This window comes from Chaetura pelagica, unplaced genomic scaffold (genome assembly GCF_000747805.2).
Source record: "Chaetura pelagica isolate M959 unplaced genomic scaffold, ChaPel_1.0 scaffold565, whole genome shotgun sequence".
Lineage (NCBI taxonomy): Eukaryota > Metazoa > Chordata > Aves > Apodiformes > Apodidae > Chaetura > Chaetura pelagica.
The window spans coordinates 110,383-119,173 of record NW_009953388.1 but is presented as its reverse complement, the minus strand read 5'-3'; the positions used below and the strand labels follow the sequence as shown (position 1 = coordinate 119,173).

The 8,791-nt window shown below is 46.3% G+C and overlaps 1 protein-coding gene across 1 annotated transcript in view; it reads left to right on the top strand.

The window, feature by feature from the left end:
• Positions 1 to 8,791, top strand: part of FAM65B (family with sequence similarity 65, member B) — a 68,463-nt gene that overhangs the window by 259 nt on the left and 59,413 nt on the right. The gene's annotated exons all lie outside the window — the stretch shown is intronic.

Here is an 8,791-nt window from a genome sequence, read left to right as displayed (position 1 = left end):
TTCAGCAGCTTGATTCCTCAGCAAGGAGGTTACTGCTGAAAAAAGAAGCTGGGAAGGACACCAAGTGCGTTTTCTAGAGCGGCTGCACTATGCAAAGCATCACTTCGAGCATTCAGCACTGCAGGTGCAGCTGTCATTAAAGCAGTAGGGGCTCTTTACAGGGGCTGAAGTTAACTTGCTTACTTAAATTATCTGAGCAAAATTAGCCTCCTCTTCCCCAACGGGGGGAACAAAGCCAGCACCGTAGTTTCTTAACCATGTCAAAATAGTAGAGACACAGATAAGGGGGGGAACAAAGCCAGCACCGTAGTTTCTTATGCCTCAAACTGCTTCTGCTGGAGCTGGATTCCTCACTGCTTGAACCCAGTGCTGCTGTTTACACTTGTACCAAGTGCTACCATGTCAAAATAGTAGAGACACAGATAAAAAGACCCAGAGAAGGAGGAATAATCTGGCCCACAGTGTCTAGTTTCTGGTGCTGCTCTCTGCTCCCCTTTACACTTGAGCAGGGGTCACAGGGAGAACTTGCTCATGCAAATCTCTTCCCAGCCCCCAGACCTCTGCAGTTTCCAAGGGAGTTGAAGGCACAAAGAGCTGCCTGGATCTGCTCCAAAGGCTGTGAACCTTTAAACTCACTTTCAGCACAGCTTCAGCAAACCTCATTTAAACAAAGCTCAGCTGTGGTTGGTATGGAAAACTTAGCACTGACTAGTGCCAAATCAAGTTACTTGAGCCCCAGTGAAAGGAATCAACACTGAAAGGAAAGCAATTTCAATGATGGACTGTTTGTACTCAAATACATTTCTCACGTATATATGCCCCCACTCCTCACTCGATGTCCCAGTCTGGGCTCAGAAGGGGACTGGATTTGTAGAAAGGAGAGGTCAGAGCGTTTGTGTTCAGGAAAAAATCCTGATGCCACTGGGCAAATCAACTGGCATTGGAAGTACCTTGTTTTATTCCGTGCATCCTGCCCTCACACAGGTAGATGCTGCTTCCCAGGATAACCAGCTGTGTGCTCCAACTTGATATGGACATTTTCAGGTGGTCTGAAGAGTCAGTAGGATTTAGGCTTCATTGCTGTTTCTGAAACACCTAGCCTATGTTCTTAATCAGAAACGTAGGAGGGAAGGAGAGGAATATGTGCAGGTTATTTGACATTTATATTGTGCTATCTGAAGGGAAAGATAAAGTGCTTAAGAAATCCTTTCCAGCCTCTCAGCTAAGTTGTTTCTGGCAGGCTTGATCCCCCAACAGGTAGAGGAAGCTGGCTTTTCAAAGGTGGGGACATTTAAAAAACCTTTCCATAACCCTCCTTGGAGCAGGAGGTTGGACTAGATGACCTCCAGATGTCCCTTCTCACCTGAGCTATCCTACAAGCCTATGACTTGGTGACAGTCATCTGCATGTAATCGGGAGCAGATCTACCCCAGCTGGAGGTCTGTTGGCTCCCAAACCTGCCAGCTGCAAAGCCCAAACCACACAGGCACAGTGCTAGCCTTCCCCTCCAGCCCCCTCTCCTCTCTCTGTAAGGGGTTAGCAAGGAGACATCAACATTCTGGCAGCTATTTCTGGAGCACCATTGACCCTGGGCAATGCAGCACCCTCCCCAGGGCTGGGTGGGACATGGGTGGGAAGGAGCAGTGCCTGCTCTGGTCAGAGGGCAGCCCCCACCCTGCGCAGGCTGCGGACACCCGGGCGCCAGCCAGAACTTAGTCACAGATTTTTCAGGCTGGACGGAGGCGTTTGTCAGGTGCTGAACTCCTGCTCCCAGCTCAGCACAGACCACAGCTCTCAGGGTGTGGGCTGCTTTTTTTCATTTTCCACATCTGGCTTGATTCAGAAAGCGTGGTGGTAGATCTCCCATCCACCTCTTTAGCTTGTCCCCATGCTTAGCTAGTGTCACTGTTAAACACAGCTACATCTTATTTCTTCTAGTGACAGTTTTTTAATTTGTTGCCTTCTTGACCAGGAGAGCAAAGAACTCACTATTGCTTGTACATATGAAGGTCTCATCTAGCTATCCCCAGACTACCTTTTGCTCGTACCCTTTTCCAAGCAGACTGTTATCAATGACTGTCTCTTTATGAAGTGCAGGGCTTAAGCATTTTCTTGTTTCTTCTTCTGACTGTCCCTTTGGAGATGTGGACACCAGCATGGAGCCCACCACTCCAAAACTCTTGCACCAGGGACAAACCCAAAAGTTACACAATAAATTACTTTATAAATATATATATATCTATTTATATATATCAGGATCAGTTAGAGGATCAGGTAATATGTACAAGGACTCCTTGAGACCTTTCGGGTCACAGCATCACTTAAGAGTCTCCCCTTCATCAGCTTTCCTTCTATAATTCTCAAGTCCTTCAGCATCAAACTTTCTCAGGACAGAACCAAAGCTATCCCATAATTATGGCTTATCTCCTTTGCTCTCAGCTATGCCTACTCTAAAACCTGATGAATCAGCTCACTTTCTCAAGTGGCCTGTTCTTGGAGTCACCGCTTCCCCAGACATAACCCAAAAGTAACAAAATAAATTACTTTATAAATATATATATATCTATTTATATATATCAGGATCAGTTAGAGGATCAGGTAATATGTACAAGGACTCCTTGAGACCTTTCGGGTCACAGCATCACTTAAGAGTCTCCCCTTCATCAGCTTTCCTTCTATAATTCTCAAGTCCTTCAGCATCAAACTTTCTCAGGACAGAACCAAAGCTATCCCATAATTATGGCTTATCTCCTTTGCTCTCAGCTATGCCTACTCTAAAACCTGATGAATCAGCTCACTTTCTCAAGTGGCCTGTTCTTGGAGTCACCGCTTCCCCAGACATTGTGATATCTGCATATTCAGTCAGTCACTGTTTGAAGTTCACTTTCAAGTCACTCACATACAAAGAGTTACATCTCATAGGGAAATAACTAATATGTGCAGGTCGTCCCTAGAAACTGGCACCCCTGATGATTCCTCAGCTGGGTTTCCTCTGTCATTTGGACTTGTTTTGGTTCTATTCAGCATGTCCCAAATTGATCCTCTCTATTTCAAGTTTCTTACTCAAGATCTTGCACAGTACCAAGAAAACCTATTACCTAATTTTCTTGTTTTCTAATAACAACCTTGCACTTACACTGTGATATCTCCTTTGGAGGATCAGCAGAGACTTTGCAAGTGACTGTGCTGAGGTTCAGTGAATTGCAACTCCCTCTTCTCTGCAACGCAGCCATTATTTAGCAGTGCACAGCTGTAGTATGCAAACATTTAGATAAGGAACTACTTTAGCCTCTTCAAAGTACAGGCAGTAATACATTTTGCTTCTTTTAGGGCCTTGCTATGTTAATTAAAGGCAAGTGACTTCAGTTAGTCTTACGTATGGTCAAACCACTTGCTGTGGGAAAAACACCTTTTAATTTTTAGTGACTTTTAAGTACCTGAGATTCTGAATTTGTATTTCATTAAAAAGAAATCACTTCCACTAGCACAAGGCTCCCTCTTATCACTGCAGCCAAACAGGCATGGATTTTCCATGGGTCTCTCTAAGCTGAGGAGCTAGGAAGGTTCATGTTGCTCCCAGGCCCAGGGAGGCAGGGAGGAATATTTGGGCACAAGTCAGCTCTCCTGGCAGATCCTGAGTTCTCCCAGGGAGGCATTATGCCAGCACCCCAGAACAGCCTCATACCAGGGCCAGGAACTTGGCACGGCAGGAGCCCGTTGATCAATGCCAACACATCCATGCAGAGGGTTGCAAACTCTCAGCAAACACAGCAAGTATGTGGGTCCATGCATTTTGTTAGCAGTGATCAACATATCCAAACTGAGAATGCACAGGAAAAATAGAAATTAGACTGTGGTTTATTGCAGATCTTTTCATACAACTGCTCCACACTGACCTCTCATCCCATATCTACCTCCCACCTCCTGTATGAGCCCCCAGGTTGTACCCACAGTAACTGTGACCTGCCCTTTCAGGCCAGAGCCAACACGAAATTCCATCTGTGCTTCCAAAGGGAAGAAAAGCAAAGCTAGTTTTTTTCATAATGTTCAGTAAGTGTCTACATGCTTCAGTTCAGTAGACCAGAGCCCCACTTTAGCCAGTGTACTGCATGGTGTCAGAGCCCCAGGGCTCTCTCCTCTCCCAGGACTGACATGCTCCAGCACTGCTGCCCATCAAGGCTCCCAGCAGAAGAGAAAATGCATCAAACTTTTAAGGTATGCTTTAAAGATGTACCAGATGCCTTTACATCCTTGTAAAGCCTGCCAGCCCTTTTAAAGAGCAAAAAGAGTTTTAGCTCTGGGATTTGGGATCAGCTTTGAGGCTTAGCTGAAACGAAAGGTTGCTGCTGTTCGTGTTTATGTGCACCACCTGGTGTATTGTAACATCACTGATGATGTTAGAGAGAAATGAGGATACAGTCTAGGACATTAACTTAAAGTTGGGTCAGGCACTTTATTCAGCAATAATTAAGGTTAAGCAACCTTTCTCTTCCCCTAAAGCACTACAAGGCATTTGTACTTTCCTCAGATGTACATCTGCTGTGACTTGTCTAAAAGTCACTCAGGGAAATCAATGTCACAGCTTGTCTGTTACCCACTGGACAGGCTTCTTTCCATGCCATAGACAACTGCCAGCTCCACTTTGGTGAGAGCCACCTCAGGCATGTCCCCTCCATGCAGAGAGTGTCAAACTGATGCAACTTGAAGCAAATTACGTCTTTCAAGGATATTCATGTATACAAAGCAGTATAGTATTCCAGCAGATGTCTACCTCAGATACACAGAGAGACTGTTTTCATACCAATGTTTTCACACCAAGTAAGAGTTTGACATGTCTACATTTTCCAGCATACAAGTGCCTAATATCTGCAAAGGCTATAGTCAAGATGAGCAGCCTTGCAATGTATTAAGAATGGGAGTATCTCCTCCCTGACCTGGGAGACTATGGGTCATTGTCCTGAAAACATTTACAGGTCCTACCAGCCCTGCTTGGCCTTTCAGTTTATCTCACATTCCTGCAGATGGAGAACGTGTTTGCCACACTCACTGCAACCCAGAGGAAGAGAAGTCCCATCACTTCATCACCAAGGCAACAGTGTCTGCTTCAACCAGATAGGTAGTTTGCAGTAGGAAATGTTTGGCCTATACATTCAGATTGAAGCACCTTTCTTCAAGAGCATGGGTGGGAAAAAGGGTGCTCTACTATGGAGCATTTTTGCTTATTACTATTTAGGCTAAATGCTTTGCTCACCTGCTTCTCGCAGCTGCTTCTCTCTGGTTGTGGTCCATGGGCAGATGCAGAGTCGTGCAATGGGTGAGAGAGCTTTTTGTGGTGGGAGGAGGCATTGTGAGCTATCTGTCCCCACCCCAGACACCCCCACACTGACCCACCCGCAGCACTCCATCCCCCTGGCACTTCCAGCTGTCCTGGGCAGCTGGAGGGATATTTTTAACAGGGCATCATGATCAGTACTTGAAGCAGAAGTGATTAAGCCCACAAAGCCTGAAATGAAAAAAAGATTGACCACAGACGTTTTCTGCTTTACCGTCATTATTTTTTAATTAAAGATCTTTGATCTTTTTGGTTTTTCTTTCTTCGTGTCTTGAGGGCAACATCTTTGGTTTGCATTTGTCAACAATATTTCTAGATCACTAATAATAGCAACAGTGAGGGGAAAAAAACAGGTCAAATAAACAAGTGGCATTTAACCAGCCCTCAGAGAAAAGAGGAAGGTGTGTACAAACCAGAGACAAACCAGTGATTAGGTGTGCTCAAGCCACCTTCAAGGCTTTCAAAACACGTGTCTCACCAGAGGCTGAAGCAAAACGGCTTCCTCTGCACCCTTTCCCCCCTTCCTGTTTTTAGACAGTGTCTTTACAAAGCTCCATAAAACACAAGCTTTTTTGTTGTCCGGTTCCATCATTAAAGTCACAAAATAAACGTGGCTTGGCTAGCACCAGCTGGTGGCATAAACAACTTAAGCCCTTTAACAACTGGAGGCACAGCTCAGACACCTCTGAAACCAGCTTCCGCCTGCCTGGATGCTAAAACCAAAGCCTTGTGGTTGGTGTATCAAGGGTGTGACAGGCACAAAACAGCCAGGTCAGGAAGTGCAGAGTTAAAAGGCAAGGAGTGAGAAAACAGCCTGAGAGCATGAATTAGAGAGAGAGGGGAGAGTAGTCAAGCACTCGACAATGGCACAGATGCATTAAAAAATTAATGGTGGGATGATTTTCTGATGGCAGGATTTCACCTGTATCTCGGCATTGAGGGGTGAGGGGTGTTGTCAGGCCCCATAGAATTTTAAGAAATATTGTCTTTATCTGGCATCTGAGTGCAGGGAAATGGTTTGAAAAGGGGTCCTGCTGTGGCTGCCACCAGAGCAATCCTTCCTCACAGTTGAGGTTCACAGCTCAACCTACAGACCTACCAAGGGGGTTGAGTTGTATGTGTGTGCATTTGCACACTGCAAAAAAAGATTGGGTGGGGAAGGTGGAGGAAAACATTTCTGCTGTGAAGAGCCACTGATACTCCTCTGTCTTTGGCGACTGGGAAACAGGTGAAGCAAAGCAGCTGTGGAAATTCTCAGCACAGCAGGATTAATGCTGCGTAACTTACAGGGGCAGACATTGGCTTACTCTGACTTAATTGAAGATAGTCTGGGAATTGGAAAGTTCAGAGACCCAGAGCCTGGAAATGATGCCTGGAGTTCAAAGAGTTGGTAAAAAGATGGAAAGACAAAAAGTGAGGTAGAAGAAAAAAACAAGCCACAGAGAGAGTGAAAAAATAAAGTGGTAATTTCGGCAAAGTACAACTGCAGCCCAGTCCCTGCCTGGGGGACAGGGGACAAACTCATCTGGCTGCACCCAAATTGGGGCAGTTCAAACTATCTCTATTCCAACTTTCTCAGATAGTGTCCTAACTCTTCAAGCTGGTAGCCCTCAGTTCCCCTTATAGTGAGTGTGTGTGTTGTTGTGTGTGAGAAGGAGGGAGGGCAGCGATCTAAACAAGAAGCCCCTCCAGATGCCAATTCAGAGCATGGAAATGGAGTTCCATCACTGCTGTAAAACCCTGTCTCTTGCCCTGCCCGTGGCAGTCCCATGCTGCTAGCCTGGCAACAGTGGGCACAAGTGTGGCTAGTGCCTGTAGGGTAGCATGCATGTTCATAGGGGTGGTTGGTCCACAGGGAGGCAGGTCTACTGCAGGAGCCAGGTAGACTCCTCTTTGATGAGGTTTCAGCCAGGAAGCCCTGTAGCAACTGCTTACCATTGAAGTGATGCTCTACTGGTACTACTTTGCCTCTAAACAGGACTCAGTAGCTAAGGGACTGCCCACATGGGCCTGTGGTTTGGCTCCCACAGTGCACAGCAGGGCTTTTAGTTACTCCCCACTGCCTATACTACAGGTGCTATCCTGTGGCACCATGGTGCTCAGCACCCAGGTTGCTCTTGCAGTATCACTCACCAGACCCATGCCAGGCCTTTACTGTCCATGCCCCAGCATCACGTGAGCCTGCCTATAATTAAAAAAGATCCATCCCACAGCGAAGAAAAGACTGAAAATAGCCCAGCCCCACATATACTCAAACCCATAATCCCAGGTAAAATGACTGCCCTAGGAAACGAAACCTGAAACTGCCCCAAAAGCTCAGAACTCTGTGTAGCATCACACACAAGGCTTGCAACACCTCTTCTTTCATCATGCCAGGCTGCTCCCTGGGCCAGCCTTGCCTTCCTGCCCACCCATGCCTGGCCCAAGGGGAAGTCACACAGCAATGGGCTTTTGCGCAAGTGAACCTCTCCATGCAATACCAGAGTGGAAAGACCCCTGGGCTCCCCTGAGGAGTGTGCCTGTGGTTTGGGAGTGGCAGTGGCTGAGCAGTGATCTGGGAGCTTCCCTGCTGGGGTGTCTCAGCCACCTGCAGCAGGAGAGAGAGGAACAGCCTCTCTGAGAGGCTCAACAGGATGGCTAAAAGTTCTGTGCATATATGTTTCAATTACCATAGACACTAAGTTTTCAAGGACTCCTGCAGGACCCCCTTGGAAATAAGCTTATAAAATTTACATCTTAGCCCTACAGCTCTCGGAAGTTTATGCTTAAGATGCTGGTGGCTAACAAGGCTGGCCAGTGTTCAGGCTCCACAGCACAGAGCTTCATTTGCATCCTTCTCACTTTGTGGTAGCTCAGGGCAGTGCAAAAGCTCTGCTGGGAACGTGGATACAACCTACAAGCCACCACGTTCATTTTAGCTGAGTGGTTGTGACTCTGTAGAAGTGCAGTTTGCCAGTAGAGACCTCCCTGTAAGTTTTGGAGTCCCTCTCGCTGCACCTTCTCACTTGAGAAGGAAGAAGAAAAAGGCAGGGCCCAGGTAATGTCACAGAGCTAACAGAGGTAGCACTGAGCAATTGAGATCTTTTTCTGTCACAAACATCACCAGCAGACCATAGGTCAGTAGTTTCTTAATGGTGGTGGCAAAAAGAGCAGAGCAAGCACAGTCTGCTTCTCAGGAACCCCTGAGTTTTGGGGTAGCATATGGAGAACCTGTCTGATTTATAAATTGAATTATTTGGGGAGTTCGGGCTCCATCAGGACTGAAGAATCAGGTCGTAACATACAACTTTCACACAGACCTAATAGATTTCCTTCTCTTGGACATCTTGGAGAAAAGAGATATTTTATAGATGCAGGTAGCTTTGAAGGTAGAGACCATATCTGAGATCCTCCTACAAACACATGCAAGGAGTCCCACATTAGCAATATTAACAATACATTTAACAAGAGAGGCTTTTT